The 19,602-nt window shown below is 36.3% G+C and overlaps 1 protein-coding gene across 5 annotated transcripts in view; it reads right to left on the reverse strand.

Moving 5' to 3' along the window:
* The window catches only part of gek (serine/threonine-protein kinase gek), a 122,662-nt gene extending 105,877 nt beyond the window's left edge, over positions 1–16,785 (reverse strand). For all 5 annotated transcript variants that reach the window (XR_014440753.1, XR_014440754.1, XM_083111733.1 and 2 more), the window contains exon 1: positions 16,672–16,785. The gene's annotated coding sequence lies outside the window, so the exon portion shown is untranslated. The remainder of the gene's footprint in view (positions 1–16,671) is intronic.
* Between the last annotated feature and the right edge of the window lie 2,817 nt (positions 16,786–19,602).

Genomic DNA, 19,602 nt, shown 5'->3' on the forward strand with positions numbered 1-19,602 from the left:
GTCATTGGAAGTGATGGAGTTGTCAAATTGAAAAGTCTTAGCGCAGTGTTACAATGGAGCAGCAAATATGCAGGCCCGTTGGAACGGGTTACAGAGAAAGTGAGTGATTTCTGTGGAAGAGATGTTCTCACCGTTCATTGCTACGCACACTGTCTGAATCTCGTATTAGTAGATAGCATGCGTGAGGCCTTTTCACTGTTTGGTACCCTCAAGGCTTTGCATGTCTTCATTGAATGCTCAGCTCAAAGACATGCAGTATTTGAAGACATTAACAATTCAGTAGACTTGAAGTTAAGGACTCTAATAAAACTCAGCGAAACAAGATGGTTCTGTCGGTCAGAAGCGGTGAACATCATAACAGAAAAATTTCCTCTGGTGATTCAAGCTCTTAAGGAACTTCAGGACAACTTAGAGGATGCCAAGGTTTCTGCTCAGGCTAAAGGACTGCTCTTCACCATCCAGTCATTTGACTTCATTCTGTGGATTCGTCTTTTGAGACCCATCCTGTATGGCATCAATATACTTAATGTCTCATTCCAATGACTTGACGGATATGGACAGTGCTCTAGGAGGTGTTGAAGTTCTCGGAAACACCATCCAAAACCTTAGATCAGTTGATCACTTCAAGAAAATATATGAAGGTTCCATGACTGAATGCGAAAAACATGGAATTCTTCCTCCTTCAAAATGCAAACACCAGGTCAATGTACCCTACGATGACAACCCCTCAACAGAAAATATCAGTACAAGGGAAGAGCATTCACGAACAGCATACTTTGCTGTGCTGGATCGAGCTCTCGTTGATGTGAGCGCCTACGGGCTTTCTAAGAAGTGTTGACGCAGGAATCGTCGTCTGAAAAGATCATAGAGGTGGCTGAGTTTTGCGACGTAGACTATTCTCTTCTGGAACGTTAAATTGCCTTCTTGAGAAACGATGCGCAGTTTCTGAAGCTAGGACCATTCCCTTATTGGTGGAGTGTTTCAGATCTGCAGCGACAGCTGTTCTTGACCCAACAGTAAAGTCAATCATTAGATCATTTTTGTGCATACCAATTTCGACAGCCAGCATAGAGAGAAGTTTCTGGAAATTGACTTTGGTGAAATCTAAAATAAGAACCACCATGACATAAGATCAACTCGAGGAATTATTGATGATTGATTGATTGATTGATTGATTGATTTAGTTTATTTTACTTCGCGTTTTGTGCCTCTTGGCTAATTTGCGAAGATGGGGATGAGTGATGAAATGATGAAATTGATGAATGGACATTCACAAACAACCAAGCCCGACCGGGATTCGAACCCGGGACCCTTGGCGTCGCAGCGCGATGTGCTAACCACTCGGCCACAGGGTCGGGCAAATTATTGATGATGTTTGTTGAACAAAACTTGTGCACAAATGTTAATATTTCGCATTGCATTGATAGATTCATATCGTACGGCCCTCATAGGCTTCTTTTGTAAACTCAATTGTTAACCTTGGTATTTTTAACATGCACAAACATTTCAGTACAAATAGGGGAAAATTAAATAAACCTTATGGCACCGGCGCCACAAGAGAAAGGTAGATTTCGTCTGCTTAGTGTGTAAGGTGGATGGTAATATTTTGGAAAAGACAGAAATCAATGATCAATCATAAGTTAACTTTCATCTTTCGGAAGACATATTGCAAAAAATATTGTATGTAATACCTTGTATCATGTACTAGGTTTTATTATAACAAATACAAAATACATTAACAATATAGAGGCATTAATTATATTATTTAATTATTAAATATTAATAATTAAATGTTAATAGTTTCGTTAGAAGCATATAGAAATATGCTTGTATAATATGGGATCCTTTTTACTAGTGCTGTCTATTCCAAAAAGTTCTTACATTAATTATACTGTATTATTCAACTTATGAAACTATGTAATAATTTTCATTCTGTATCAGTACAACTGGGGCACTGTTTTGCTTATCGTACCCCTTGTTCACGAATCCTGGAACCACCAGTTTCTATTAGTTCATTTACGACCAAAAGAAACGATTATTCTTATGCAAATATACTACAAGATTTCCCGGTGATAAAAACAACTAAAGCAGTCTTCCTTTGTACAAACTCCAAGTTCAGCGATTACAATGAGTAACAGATATGAGGGGCTAGCCACTCTAAGAAATGAGGAATCAGGGTCATTAAGAAACTTACATTCCTGGAAATCTTCTCAACCTCAACTTTACAACATGAACAATTATCCTGATCGAAGACTTGGGACGGCATTTAAAAGTAAAGAAGTTAAGATAAATAAAGGCAATGATTGAAAAATTTTCTTCAAAGCTAGGTGCCAGCTCTGAAAATCAGGCACCAAGAAACCACCTACTAGCAATTGTGCATACTACGTGCAGTATGTTTCAAAAGTTGCACAATCCAAAATTTGAAAAAATATATATCATGAAAATCGTAAGAGACATTTACACCGGGTTTTCTGCACTAAATTAACCCTGTACACTATCACTGGGTTCATAAGTTTATGTTAGCATTTTTCTAAATAAAAGCAATTACATTATTTTAAAAATCATTGTTAATTTGCTGAAAATATCTGAGAACTGATTTTTAACAATAAATACCAACTCAAACAATTTGTGGGATCATTTGTTGGTTTTTGACTGGTTGTAAAACAGTTGCTTTGTGAGGTTCAGCAGAAGCACAGCATTTTTATTGGAAAACCTCTTGCACATGAGTGTAAGAATGAGTAGTAAAATACTCTTCAGCAATGCACACGCACTGCTTCAATGAATACGCCATGCTGAATCAATTTAAAAAACAGGCACAGTAGCGGCGATAGTGAGCCATGGGCAGCCTAGGATTCTCTCAAGTGTCCAATTTCGGCACAAAATCTTGATTTACGATTTTTCACGTAAACGTGTAGTCAATACTTAGACACATGTTGCATGCAACTGTTGGCAATATTTCAACCTGCTAGTGTTGACATATACGGATATATGTCCCAAAAATGGCACTTTTCACTTACCCGTAAAATCACCAGTCAAAAATTCATCAAATGTTGCACATGACCAATATTGGTCGTAAATGACAGATTGACATGGCATCAGACATCTAATTATGACCCTTCGATAATTTAAGTGGTACATGTGGCATATCTTTTCCAGAAAAATTGGTACGTGATGGAACATTTCTGATTTCATTTTCGTAATCAGCGTATTTGATTTAGTTTGGTGTGAGTTGGTGTTTTAAGTCCACTTTATGCACAGTAAGGCTAATCGGGACTGGACCTACAGTTTAAAGTGGGATCCGAACCACTTGTGCCTCCACCGGGTATCGAACCCGGGACCCCTTGATTACAAGGCAAAGACGCTACCACTGCGCCATGGGGGAGGCCCATATTTGATTTAGTAAAGAACACCTTCTTTCATCTCGCGGCAAGACACAAAGTTCAAATTTGTTGCACTGTGTAACTTTTAGCATTGAAAATATCTTAATGGATGAGGCTTTATAATGCAGAAAATCCGGTGTAAATATCTCTTACGATTTTCATATGCATTTCCAAAGTTTGGGTTGTGCGACTTTTGAAACTCTCTGTATAGTATAAGATGCTGATCCACAGTATTCAAAACATCGCTAAATTATTTGAGAAAGCAGGAAATGGGGGACAAAGGGTTACTGACACTATGGAATGTTCACAACGTTGATTAAAAAAATTAAATAATTTGCTAACTTATGCTGTACTGCAATTTGAACTTAGAATCATCAAAATTTCGTACATATTACAGCATAAGATCACAGTCGACAGGCTGCAATTTTTAGTCGCCATGGCGACCGGGATTTTTTGAGCCCTGAATAAAGGTATGCAAAATCTAAAGCAGTGTGACAAAGCTAAAAATCCAAGAGGAAGAAGAAAGACCAAATTATATTTTACTAAATTACCAAAGTTCTCCAACGTCAGTGACAGCAACGGAAAAACGAAAAATAAGGAATATCATCCCACAATATGATTCTCAAAAGCAAATAATGATTAGTTTATTACAAGTTATGGCGAAACTAACGTCGAACATAACTGTGGATGACAATATTCAGAGAGTCGATTGTGCAAATATAACTTCGCAGTTATTGAAACTAATTGAAGAGCTTGAATCATATGAAGATGCACAACATTAAATATAATAATCAGTAAATTATCACATGGATAATATGTTCTTGTTTGCCCAATGGAATTTATGCTTGTTTCCTTCAAGAAAACTGATAGATCATCCTCTAATTATGTGTGTGGGTGAAGTATGGGGGGATGGAAGAGTTTCTATTGAAATAAAAAAAATATCATGCAGTACTTAATCAGAAAGGCGGAAAAGGAATGGGTATATTTGTACATAAGTCTGGTATTCCAACCCATATCATTTAAACCCAATTTAGTGATTCTTCGAGAATATCAAGTGGAAGTAGTGGGAATACAAGTGCAAATTTTGAATAAAATATTTAATGTTATTTCGATTTATATACAATGTTCTTATACATCGCAAAAAAATTGAAGGAGCATTTAAGGTCTATGATTAGTTCATTCAAGACTTCATTTATCATAACTGGAGATTTCAATTGCCACCAATTGACTGTGGGGTCGACAGGCAGCAGATAAGTTGGGTCAAACTGTGGAAGAATGGATGGAGGTGGAGCAGTTAACTATAATAAATGATGGTTCACCTACTCATAGGCCTAGAAATGGAAGTAATCTGTCATCTATAGACTTAACATTAATTTCGGAAAAGTATTGTGCAGACATTACATGGGAGGCAGATATGGATCTGAGAACAAGCGATCATTTTCCATGTTAATTTTATCTGGCTTATTGCCATGCAACAAACGAAAGAATATTAACTATTCGTAAATGGAAAGTATTCAAAGCAAATTGGTCTAATTATACTAAACTTTTAAATATATTTTTTTCAGAGGATGAAGGATTACAACTTGATAATATTACATATGAGGAGTTTGTCAAAATCATTTCGGTTGCGATGGATTTGAGTGTCCCTGGGTCATAAAAAGTAGTCAGCAACAGTTCCCAAAGATATATTTGTGGACAGAAGAGTGTGCTGAAGCAAAACTACATAGAGTCGAATTAGCAAAATTATACTCACATCAACCAACTCCGGAGAATTGGATAGCATTCAGATGTTCTATGGCCAAATCAAAGAGATTATGCATAAAAGTAAAAAGAAAATCATGGAAATTATTTTGTGAAAATTTACACCCAAGCATGAAATTAGGATATGTGTGGAAAAAGTTTCGATTGCTTAAAAATCCTCGTACAGCAAATGTAGTCCCTTTGAAATCACATTGGAAGACTGAATTTATGCAGAAACTCATACATACAGTGCCAGATGGAGTAACTAAGTTCGGCGAAAGGTTTAAGTAACTCCAATTTCAAAAGAGGAAATCTATGAAATCATCGGCAACAGTACAGAATCTGCTCCAGGAATGGATGGAATTACTTATTCAATGATTAATCACCTGCCAGATGTAGCGTTAACGGCGATGTGCACAACTTTTAATAAGTTCTTAAAGAATGGAGAAGTACCAGAAGATTGGTAAAAACAGTTGATTATTCCAATTTTATAAACAGGCAAAGACCCTCAAGTAGGTAAAACATATAGACCTATAGCTGTGATGTCAGTTATAGGAAAGATATTTGAGAGACTGATTAAAAAAATAATAGAGTGGTTTTTAGAAAGCCAAAACAAATTTCAGTTCGAACAAATAGGATTTCGAAAGGGATTGGGATGGCAGGATGGATTAATCACTCTCTCCTCTTATATTTTCGACTCACTGAAATGAAACAGAATTGTATTAGCTGCATTCTTAGATGTAAGTCCAGATTATGATAATGTAGATATTAATATCCTAATTCAAACAATACAACAGCTAAAAATACCTCACAACTATGTTTTGATATTATGGAAGTTGCTTAGTAAAAGATCTGTATATTTCCACTTTTTCAGTGAACTTAAAGGACCGTACTTAGCCTGCAAAGGGTTACTTCAGGGAAGTCCTTTAAGTCCTTTGTTATTCAACATATATATGATCGGGATGAAAAGGAAATTAATTTTAACAGTCAATTATCTTAAATATGCAGATGATATCTGTAATATGTCCACGACACAAATTCATACTGATTCTCCTGTTTTAGAGGAACAAATTTTGGAAGTGCAAAGTGGCTTGAAAGTAAAAAAAAAACTCAATTTCAATGGAAAAATCTAATGCTACAATTTTTAGTAAAAAGAGAACACCTCCAATAGTCCACTCAATGTCTCGAAAAACAAGAATTCCCATTACATCCAGAGTAAAATATTTAGGTGTCATCTTCGATGAAAAACTAACCTGGAAGGATCAAATTAAAGCCATACAAATCAGAAAAAGTGTTTAATTTGTTCAAAGCAATAGCAAATACTCAGTGGGGATGTCATCTTCGAGTTATGCTTTTATTTTACAATAATTATTTTCGGCCTATGATAGATTATTCTTTATTGGCAATGTGTAACTTGACAGAAGGAAAATTGAATTCCATCGATGTGATACAAAGAAAATTCTTGAGATGATGTTTAGGCATTATGAACAGCACTCCAACCGTAGTAGTATACATGGAAGCGTGTGAATGTTCCATTTCATATAGACACAGGATGTTAGCAGCAAATATGCTCTTCAAAGTAAAAACATATTGTGAACACCCTTTCAACAATGTACTAAAAAATATATTACACTTACATGAAACAGGAAAAATAATAAAAAGAACCAATACTATTTGGATACAATTATACAACACATTTTCTCAAGAATACCAGGATGTTTTGCAGATGCATTCACGACCTGTTTTTTCATTAGATTACACTGGGGAACAAAAAAAAAATATTTCATTTTGTGGCATAAAGTTTAATAACAGTTTCAGCACACAAAACAGCTGTGATTGCCAATTGTATGATTGGTTCAGTTGAATTGACTCCAGTTATAAAAATAAACACACCATGGAAAATGTAGGAGTTAAAATTACTCCACGCTTTTCTCGGTACTATCAACATTTGATAATGGGCTGAAATTCACATTAAGAAACTTATTTATTTATTTGTAAATTGTTGCTAGGCAACTTACGAAGCATTGCTAGGCAATATATCTCTTAATGTTGAATTTTGTAGTATAACTAAGCGAAATGCGTTTAATGTGAATACATTGGAAATATGAGTTCCTCACGTAGTAAGCGTTTCAATAACCCAACTGTTTTTTTGCTATATATGTGGAATATATTGTCTACCATCACAGAGAAGAAATATCACGGATATAGTGTATCAGGCTTATTTTGCCAAAAATCTGGGACAACAGAATAAAAAATGAGTCCCACATATAGTTTGCAAAACTTGTTTGGAATCACTTCGTTATTGGGGCCAAGGCGGACGAAAGGGACTCAAATTTGGAGTGCCAATGACATGGAGTGAACCAAAAAATCATGTTAATGATTGCTATTTTTGTGCTGTGAATGTTAAAGGCATGAATAGATTCAAAAGCGTAATTGGGTGTACCCTAATGTAGAGTCAGCAAAGCCGCCAATACTGCACAGTGAAAATTTACCTTTACCAGTATGTACCTTTTCGCAAAATATAGACAATGACGTTGAGATATCAGATGAAAGTGATAGTGACAATAAAAATGGAAGTGATTTTGAAGGATGTAGTTCTACACCACAAGCATTCTCCCAAAGCGAACTGAATGATTTGATTCGTGACCTAAATTTATCAAAAAAATTATCCGAGATTCTAGCATCGCGACTAAGAGAAAAACATTGTCTTCAGCCTGGTGTAACTGTAACATCATATAGAACAAGAGAACACAATATTCTTCCTTACTTCAGCGAAGACAATGATCTTGTGTATTGTAACAATATTCCTCAGCTTTTGCTGCTGTTAGGTCTATCAACATATCGCCCAGAGGATTTGCGTTTATTTCTGGACAGTTCTAAAAGAAGTTTGAAATGTGTTTTACTACACAATGGTAATAAACATCGGACACTCAACAAAGCTTAAGGAAGAATACCAAAACATAAAAAAGGTTTTAGAAAAAATTGAATATGCTGAACATAAGTGGCTCGTGTGTGTGGATTTGAAGATGGTGAATTTTTTACTAGGACAGCAAAGTGGGTACACAAAACATCCCTGTTTCCTATGTTTGTGGGATAGTTGTGCTAGAGAAAAGCATTGGATGATAAAAGTTTGGCCCCCAAGGGAAAATATTACAGTGGGAAAAGCTAATATCATTCATGAACCACTGATAGATAGGGACAAAATCATCCTTCCGCCACTGCATATTAAACTAGGGGTGATAAAACAGTTTGTCAAGGCCTTAGATACAAGTGGTGATTGTTTCAAATATATATGCCACACTTTTCCAGGACTAAGTATTGAAAAATTCGTACACTTATAAATTATGCCAATTTTAAAACTTACATGTCTTACATCGAATCTGAGGCCTGGCTGAGCTTTGTGTCCGTCGTCAAAAACTTTCTGGGGAATCACAGAGCAGAAAACTACCGCGATATAGTTGGAAATATGTTGAAAAATTTTGAGAAATTGGGAGCTAATATGAGTGTGAAGATACATTTTCTACATAGCCACATTGACAGATTCCCTGAGAACCTTGGTGATTTTAGTGAAGAACAGGGAGAAAGGTTCCATCAGGATATAAGGATAATGGAAGAAATGTACCAGGGACGGTGGGATCACCACATGATGGCTGACTACTGTTTGAGCTTACAGAGGGAGTGCCCTAAAAATAAATACAGCAGGAAATTGTATAGAAAACGTTTCACATAGTTTGTTACTTCATTGTGTACATATTTTCTTAATTATTATGATCATAAGCCTATATAAATTTATTTTTATAATAATGATTGTAATCACAAAAAGAAATATTAAATTGTTGTTGAAAGTTCATTTATATGTATGTCTTGTTTCCGCCATTTTGGTTTAGTTGCATTTATTTCATAAATTAGAGCCAATTCAGGAAATATATTATTATATCATTATTCAGCAGCATGAAATTGCCCTAAATTAGCTCTCAAACACTGTGCCGCAATTTCACTGTTCCCCAGTGTTATCCTCAACAGCCTCTGGATAATATTCATTTCCCTCGTTATTCACACATATCGGAATATTTTACTCAATGGGAAAGTTATTATTTTATATACACAGATGGTTCTAAAAGTGAGCCAGGAGTTGGATGTGCAGTGTATGATCCACAACATAAAATAGACCTATTATTTCGGCTTCCACATGAATGCTCAATATTTACAGCAGATTCTTATGCAATTTACCAAGCTTTAATATAGCTATGTACAAAAGTTCAATTTCCGAAAGTTCTTAATACTTACTGACTTGCAAAGTGTTTTAGAGGCGCTTAAATCCTCTTACAAGAGTCTTTACAAATTATCTCCTTACATTATAAATTGTATACAATTAGTCCAAACAATATAAAAATCTTTGACTTTACTTGGGTTAAAGCACATAGTAATATTACAGGCAATTCTCATGTAGATGAATGTGCAAAGAAAGCAGTGTGTCTTCCAAATATTACGAACTTATCATTATACTACACAGATCTTCTCCCTAGAGTCAAGAAGAAAATTTTCAATGAATGGTTTGATTGGTGTCGAAATGAACTTACTACAGTTGGAGAATCATACAGAACATTTGCTGATTTCAAAACACACAAACCATGGTTTTATCATGTAGGTACTACAAGAAATTTAATTGTATTAATTAATAGACTGAGTTCGGGTCATTTGTGTACTAGGCAACATTTATCCAGAATTGGAATAACAAACAATAAGAAATGTGAATGTGGCTGGGAAAGTGCAGATGCACATCATATAATACTGGAATGCTCAAAATATAATAGCGAGAGAAATATCTTGTATAAAACTTTATAATATAAAGGTTCAGTTTCTGTTTCTGTAAAACAGGGGGGGGGGAGTGATAATTTTAATGTAAAACAATTATGTACATTTTATGTGTATTGTAATGGACAAAAAATGGCATAAAAGCTGTTAGGTTCAAAATAAAGGAATGAATGAATTTATTTCACAAAACTTGCTACAGAAATTCTGGGAATAGGAATGAAGAGTCAAATGGCATCAAGCTGAGGAAGGACCGGGGCCATTGACTCACTGTACCCCATCGAGAATTAAGTCAATTTTTTTTTTAAACGACAGATTTAAATGTTTTATGTAACGTAAAAGTGGTTCCAGCATTAGGAAACCACAAAGAACGGAGATATTCCATTGCACAGAATGACCCACGTAAGCACAAGAAACTCCTATTCCTGAAAACTCATTTTTCTCGTAAAAAATTCCCAAACAGCAGCAAAACTAACACTCCTGGCGTAAAAAAAAATGTGAAATCACTATAGGTACCAAATATGGACCTCCTAACCTAACAATCATTTCCAATACGAACGAGAATACATAATTTTTGAAAGTACTAAAAAAAACTTGAAATCAATATTGTGACCAAACCTGGCCCTCCTAACCTAACAACCATTTCCAATGCGAACAAAAATATATAATTTTAAGAAATACTAACCTTAAAACAATGCACTTTCTGCTACGTGGTTGCAGGGGCAAAATGTGTCAATTGGCAGACGAATCACACATTTTCATTGATACCACACTAAAAATGCACGCCCACCTTCCAAAGAAAATCCGGGGCAGTACCATGTCACATGACGGTCTCACTTATTGCACAACACTTTAGCAACCTTGTATTCTGACGTCACAGGGCCTACGTTGTTAGGTTAGGCTAGCTAGGTTTAGTTCTCTTAGCCTAAATAATAATTTGTCATTGTACTTATGCTAATGCAACCTAACCTCGTAGGCATTCCTTGTCTACCGAAACATCATCTGCAGTAAATCTCGCACTCCCTGATGTAACACCAGGATTGCCAACCTTTAATCTCCAATATTTCCAACACAGCTCCAAGTTACAAAACACAAACAACGTAAGAACATGTTCCTTCAAACAACACAAATTGTTCGTATAGAACATAATCTTCATAAATCAAACAAAAATCATCACCTTTTCGTGGGGGTACGGAGGGTCGAGGGTACCAAAGGACCAGCATTAATTACAATTAACTTTAGGTATGTGTGAATGATTAGTATAAATATCATAATTGAAACTGAATCACAAAGTTTCACATCACTTCATGTCCAAGCAAAATGCTTCCCAGATACAAATTCAGAACTGGAAATGTTGTATCACTGCAAGAATTTTGTAATAATGATAAAAAGTGTGGAAATTATTTTTCTGAAAAAATAATAATAATAATAAAACAAGTACGTTCTATGGAAGTTTAACAATACTACTAGTATTGCCTCAAGATTCTTTAATCTGAATTTGTAATAAGGGTGTCTAGATTTCATCTGCAGAACACAAATTTTCTTGTTCAGACTAAAAGTCCAGTCTTTATTAGCATATTTGTTCTTAACCTCATCACTCTGTTCTTCTGTAATGTGCCCTATTATGGCCTGGGGTCCACACGGACCCCACATTTTAAAAACACTGACTTACTGTTGTGTACATGACTTTTGCATTAATCCAAGTATTATGTTAGTAATGAATGCCGAATCAGGTATTTTATATTCATAAACCCAAGAATATTATCATAATTTCACTTTCATATTATCATAATGTGAACAAGTGACGTCGATGGTGCTTTCAAGATTCCCAATCTGACTACCTCAAAATCTAAATTATGCACCCATCAATATCTCCACAGTCCAGCATATTGGACCAGAAGACCATAGTTCACAATTGAGAAGCACAGTCAGATGACAGTTGTAATGATATGTAGAGTGCCACACACGTAAATTTGCCGTTGCGTAGAAACGTATTTTCGTTTCGTCTCCCTCTCTCTTAGCATCACGTGTTCTACCCTGCTCGAAAACCTTCGCTATTGTTGCCATATTGTCATTCCATTCCTGGACACACTCGCGCAAACTTCATTGAAAACAATTGAACAGCGCTCCAGCTCGCGGTTCCCACCGGTCAGCAGGGACGGCAATGTGGCAATATAGCACGGCGGAGTCGTTGCTTCTTTTATGCAGTGCATGTTCATTGGCTAGCTAGTAACTAGTGTTGCCAACTGTAATAATGAAGCACTATTTCTGTCACGGAAGGGGAAAGCAGGTAAAGTGGCGGTGAGTTTTGTTGGATTGGAAGCACCATATTTTTATTTTATACTAAGTATTTGACCGGTTTGACGTTGTGTGCGTGTATTGCGTGTGTTTATGTAAAAGTGTGTGTTTGCTGATGAACGTTAAATTCCATAATGCCTCCAGTTCTGTCGAAGTTGAAATCAAAAACCTTGCATAGCCAAGCTCGGGAAATTCTAAGCAACGTGCACGAGTTCATGAAGGAGGAAGCCAGTCATGGTGTTAGCATCCCAATAAAGCATTTTGGCAAGAGAGCAGCGAACAGCAGCAACAAATTGTTCATATTTCATAATTTTGGAATTATTCAAAATAAATAAATTATGTGGCTCCAACATCATTTCAACTCTGGCTCCGGCACGTGTTCTTGTAGAAATTGCATAGAGGAGGCTGTCATTTTTGCTGCTTAATGCGATACATATTGTTTTCTGTGTTAAAATTGCCATGCTTTGATGGGTGACCAAGTTCATAGCAGGGCCGGCGGAAGGGGAGGGCGAACCGTCCCATCGCCCAGAGCGGCAAAATTTGAAGAGAAGAAAAAAATAAGCCTATTGAAAACTGTGATCGAGCGAGATATTCTTTTGCGCTGAATAGTATTGAAATAGCATAAGAAGTCTCATTATTTATTTTATATTTTGATGTTTTAGTTAGGAATATATTGATTTTCAATTTTCCGTTGCTGCGTAATGACCGGGGGGGTCGAAATAGAGCGGCATCTGCCGCCACCTCCCAGGGAGGCAAAATGACTAGCGCCGGCCCTGGTTCATAACAAAAGAAAAAGCCGCGCAGCTTATCGTCTAGTGGCAGTATATGTACTTGTTATTGTTGTGGAAGCCGGCATCCTTTGTAAATGTACAACAAAGGCAACCGACTGTCGCCGATCTCAGAGAGGAAATAATAATACTGCTTCAGGAGGAGTGTTATGGTGCAATTGTAGCGGTTTAACACGTTGGCATGTTATTATCTGCCGTTGCAGTTCCATACCAGTGTATACGGGTTTTGGGAGTGAAAAGTTAGAACGCCACCAGTGCATTAATGCAATGAAAAATAATATATATATTTTTTTATTTTGTTTGAAATCACTCAAATAAGGAATCGTATGAAGAAGTCTTCTTTGCAGCATTTTTGGTAATTTTACTTATGTGTTAGTTCATATTTTGCGAATTTTTAGTCCATATGTATGTAGCTACATACATAGTCACTTGTTAGTACATATTAATCCTAGTCCTGGTATAATGCATGACGTTTAAAACTCAACGTTAGATAGACCTGAATTCTCTAATTTTATTGTTGTACGTAACAGCTGTGCATCGGCGCACCGCAGCGATTTTTCTATCTGCTCCATTAGCAACACTGCTTCTTTAGTTCTGTCGCGCATTGCACGGCAGAATTATCTGCGCTGGACTCTACATAGAACGCCACCTCTCAAGAAACATACAGTGCTCTCTGTCAGGAATCACAGATGGCTCTCTCAAATTCCTACAGGAACAATTTTCAGCGAAGTGGGAAACTAATGCAATGCGAATTCTACCTTATAACTATGGGATCCACATGGACCAGAGGTCACAGAAATGAGACATGTGCACAAAATTAAAAAAAATCCTAACAACCCCCGGTATATGTCTAGTGAAATATTTACCCCATGTTATGCACATTTTGCGATGAGATGTCATGGGATATGACAATCCAGAGAACGATGTTATCCTTGGCAAATAACTAAAAGTGCTTGGGGTCCACACGGACCCCAGGATAGATGAAAGTGTTAATGTTGAATTAAAACAAACTTTGCCAAAATTTTATAATCATAATTTTACAAATTTCACGCTGTAGCTCAGTAGGTAGAGCATCTGTCTACCATGCAAATGACCTGGGTTCAAATCCCGGGGCAGGTGATCTGGACCAGGAATTTTTCCAGTCATTTCTCTGCTTATGCATGGCTTTGAGGGCCACCCAGCCTCGTATCAATGGGTACCTGGTGGCAAGCCTGAGGGGTGGGATGGTAAAGTCAGCTGGCGTGATGCTGATCACATCATTCCAACTAAGGTAGAGATCAAGATCCATACCTGCACATTACCCCATATGCCTTAATGGCATGTGTGGACATGCACAGGGTATTCTTACCTTACCTCGAAAAAACATTCAACGTGCAAAAGTTCCCAACTTTTAACCACATACCTGAAATAGTGTTTTTTAAACTAAACTAATAAAAATAAGGGCCCCAAGTTCCTTTTGTTTTATTGCGATTTCATCGTGCTACGAATGCAATTTTTACATGGTTCGATTTCGATGTACGTCTGTTAACACTTACTGTGGAGACTTAGTGATTACTTAAGGTTTTGTTCAATGTATGCTTTCGTGGTTAGGTTAGGCAGGTTAGGTTTGGTTCCCTTAGCATTAATATAAAGTCCCTAAATGCTTTCTACTAAGGTTCTGATTTACTGTCGCTTGTCGACAGAGAATATCTTGTCCATGAGTAATGCGTAAGGTAATTTTAAAGTTGTTTTTTTTTTCAACATAAATAACTTTTCTGAGTCCAAACAGTGCTCATTACTTTAAGGAAGGTTCAAATTTCATGCAACAATGATTTCCAAAATTCTACAATAATTAGTCTTTGTTCTAGGAAAAATCATAAAACAATCAGAACCGTTCCAAAATAAGTAGCAGGTTGGAAAAATTCAAAAATTGTTTATATATTTTGCAAGTATATGTATGGGCTATATGCCCTTTTGCACTTGCTCGTTTTAAGCTGTATCTTCATGCTTATTGCAATGATGAGGATTAATGACAAATAGATGAAGTTATAAAGGGACACACACAAACGCTCAGGTCAGGACTCAAACCCACAATCTTCAGTGATTGATCATGTGTCGACCACAAGTCATTACTTGTAAATGACAGTTTAGACTATGCATGAAAAATTATACCTGTTCAAAAGTCACAGGATAAAGTAAAGGGAAGGGTTTCATGTGTAGTTACTTCACTTTCAGTTACTACACTGATAAATTATATATTGTCCATCCACCACCTTATACAGCAATTGGGTATGCAATAAATATGTGGTCTCTCATCATCAATGAAAATGCATTTGTCTATTCTCATGAAAGAAAGAAGGAAAGAGAGAAAGAAGGACTTTTGGCATGCAATTAAAATTGGAAGAGAAATGGTTTCCTACAAACACTTATCACACAGAATGAAACCAAAATAGAATTAGTACAGTCATTTTGTACTGTAAAATTCTGATAAAATTCTCAAGTTCACATGTTAATTTGAGTATGCTACAGTAATCACATATGAACTAGCCTATTTCAATGTATACGTGCAAAGGATTTCAAACAACCAGTTCTACCTTGCACTGCTATAAACTCGTGTGTTGCACGTATGTGAAATTACCATACATAAAGCAAATCCTAAAATTTTCAACGAAGTTCTTTCAGCAGACTTTAAAGACTATTCTAAAATACTTCACCTATTTATTTCAAGCTTTTCTACACAAAGTTACTTGCTTATGAATGGTATGCTGAGTGATATTTGATAAAAGTTAACAATAAGTCTTAATCACTCCTTTACTGCCTATAGCTATTTCTATCGCCTTATAATAAAACGTTCTTGAATTCTATCCAGATGGGAATGAAGATTTGTGGCTTTGCACCTGTAGATGCAGTCCTAATTCACTGTGTCCTTAAAATATTGTCATTACCTGTGCTTTATAAAGATTTATATAATAAGACTCACGAAAGTGCTTTTATTCAACCGTTACCTAAGTATTTGTATTGATAACCTATTCAAATAAGCAGAAGGGGGTAAAAAAGATTCGTTGTACAAACCTGATTGAAATTGAATGTTCATGCCGATAGCTTGGAAAAAATGCAGTTGATCTGCCTTGACTCCAGCCTACCGTTCTTCTTGCTGGCTTTTGTTACGCTCCTAACAATAGTTCATTTATTGATATGTTAGCTTAAGCACCTGCGCCGTAAGTGTTCGAAACAATAGTTTGCAGTTGCACTTTGTTTTCATTTCTTATCTGTCAACAGATAAAGTCAACACACACAGCACTGTCACGGCAGGTCAGCTATGTTGACATGTAAAGCAGTAAAACTCCACGGGATGCTATGTCAAGCAGACTACATCTTTTTATGACTACTCCGTCTAACATTTTAAAACATAGAAATACGTCAAAGCAATGTATAATTACTTGTAACAAACTGATACAAAACAGGCTTCTTCATTTGGTGAGTGCAGCGAAGTGAAGCTGTCAACATTATCTTTCGGAGTTCATTCAATCTAAATTAAGAGTATCAACTTTCTGCTCAACGCTGAAAAGTCAATATGACGAACAAAACCAAAACTGCAGAACAAAACAAAAACAAAAGCATCTGTGTGCTCATGAAGCAAGAACCGTGATCCATAAACATTTTAATCCATTTACCTGCTTATTACAATGTACTTCCTGCTTTTAATGGACTACATATTTCTCTTACTCTTCTAGTGATCAACACCAAACATAGCAAAATATGGCTGCCACACCTTAGCTGCAGAAGGAATCCTGGGAGACATGCGACATTGCCAGATTGAAGGCATCGTAACATTTGTTGAGGTAATTTTGTAGAATACTAAGATATTGGAATATTAAAATAAATACGTTACCAACAAATTCAGAAATACATTTTTGCAGGGAACCAACAATTAATTTTATTAAAAATCAACATATCTTATATTTAATGTTGATTTATAAACCAATGCAATTGTGACATAGTGCACTTACTTATATTTGCTAGCTATTTATGATTTCTTTATTTGTTTTGTTACTATCATCCCGTTGTATCATATGAAATAGCAATATTATCCTTTATTTTGTTATCTGAAGTGAATCTCTACAATGAGGTTACCAATGATCGATGGACGAATTTTAGGGCGAAGTGAATAAGGACAAACACCTACGTCAAAGCGTGTCTAGAGTAGCACGAGCGTAGGCCAAAGAATAAATTATAAACAAATCGAAGAAGTCGTCCTTGGCCTTCATTGAATTTATCACATAGCATCATGGACGGCGACAGGGGTGGAGACGGGTGGGCAAACGCCCAACCAATCAAATTCAATATGTACATATACTTATGGATATATGAATGATTCAATATATAAGTGTATTCTGGTGTTCATAACATGTATATTTTACTTGTGAATATTATCTATGCTAGAAATGTTCACATATTATCAACCCATAAAAAGCCAATTTTGACATTAGAAAGTGCAAGTAATTACTAGAGCTATTGAAAAAAAACCTGTGATCAAATTAAAAGCAGCTAGTAGGCTTAGGAGGCTCAAAATTATGCAGAGTATGATCAAGATTAGATCAGAATTTAGGGTGAACATCAGGACTGCAGCTCCAGGCCTTCACTGGGAAAGACTGCTTTGGAAAGTACCACATAATTAAAAAATTAGGTACTTCGGATGTGGTAAAAATATAATAACAAACCACACCATGTAACTTGGCGAGAAGTTATAACTTAAACTGTGTAGAGGGGATTGGAGTGAAGTCTTGGTACTGTAAGCTCCAGGCCTCAACATACGTATATAAATCCCGGCCTGGATATGGTTATAATAATCTCCAAATATAAATAAACAAATCAAAACATCATCTTAGCGGGCGTTACTTCCTCCAGCAACACTATAAATAATTTCGACTTTTTAATTATTATTATTAGAATAATTTAATCAAGAAGACTTAGATGGGCAGGCTATGTAACACGAATGGCAGAGAAAAGAATAGTTTACAGGATTCTTGTTGGGTAACCTGATCGTAAGAGACCAGTACGAAGGCTAAGACGAAGATGGAGGGATAACGTTGAGATGGACCTAAAAGAAAACGGTAAGGATGAGAAGGATTGGATTAATCTTGCCCCGGATAGGGACAGATGGAAGGCTTGTGTTGCTGCATCCATAAACCTTCGGGTTTAAGTATGCTACAGAGTATAATATAGTTTTAATTAGCTCAGCATTGAAATTCCAGAAGTGTCCCTTTTTTATTTCATTACAATTTTTATATACCTGTCATCTTCAAATATCAATATGGTATGCGAAATATCAACTTTATATTCGTTCTACACATGTATCTATAAGAAGGAATCACAATAATCACTACAATACCGAAGTGAATAAATTTTAAGTATGGGAAAAGCTGTAATTATTCAATTGCTAATGAGTTGGCTTATCCTATTTGGAAATCCTCGTTCCACACATAAATTTTGCCACGTGAATCAGCCAAAAATGTCAACAGAATCTGTAGATGCAGCTGAAGTAAAGAAAGTTATGTCACGAAGTATATAGAAGACGATTTTGTTAGTTTGTTTTTAAGCCCACTTTAATGCTCAGATAGGCTAATCGGGACCAAACCTACAGTTTAACGTGTAGTCCGAACCAGTGTGCATTGTGATTCCACCAGAGGAGGGGGAGTCGAACACAGGACCTCTCTATTATAACGACAGCGTTATGCCATTGGGGGAAAAATATACAGAAAGAACTAGCACCAAACGTGTCATTTTATCACCACAGAAGATACGTCCATTTTAAGAGGGTGATTGCCCTGAGACAAATATTTGAGGCTTTCGGAAAACGACGTCATTGTTCACGGAATTAGTTGCCTTGATCAAGTAATGAAACGCTGTGCAATTGAAACAACCACCTCAACTTTCTAAGAGGTATGATGAACTAATGAAACTCCATTTTTGGAAGAGTAAGTTGTGGTTGATTTGTTTTATTTTAAGTCATTTTTCTGCTAATTTTGATAATGACGACGATAAGGTTCAATGGTGATTAGATGAAAGTAACCAAGGGTCGAAAACAAACACATGCTGACACTCAAAATACAAACCCTAAATTAAATTATTAATTTGACAGTGGTTCCAGGCGCCAGGGACTCGTTGCCCTGAAAGAAAAAAGTTTCCAGGGTATGCTGCACAGCAGTGACGTAGCGTTATAGTACGCCCGGCGTTCCCAGATTTAAAATTTCAAAAATGCTTAAATGCTGTGAATATAAAGTAAAACGTGACTAATTTCATATATGTTTAACCTTCATGGCATTATAATAGCTATTATCGCGATCCGCTTGCAACGCTCCACTTTTCAACACTCGTTCTAGCATCTTTTTCAATGCCTTTCCTGGCCGGACGCCGAGCAGGTTCGGCGTAAGGGACACTAAAACCTCGCGACAGGTTAACCTTGCAGCAACTTTTCGCATATATAGACCCAAAAGTGCGCGCAGAAAATAGTTCCGCTTCAATACTGAGGATTTTCTCACTGTCTGTGATATGAACAGCTTGGCGGTTAAGGAGAGACTGGCACGGGGATGCTGAGTGCAGTT

Source organism: Lepisma saccharinum, chromosome 25, assembly GCF_977018435.1.
Source record: "Lepisma saccharinum chromosome 25, izLepSacc3.1, whole genome shotgun sequence".
NCBI lineage: Eukaryota > Metazoa > Arthropoda > Insecta > Zygentoma > Lepismatidae > Lepisma > Lepisma saccharinum.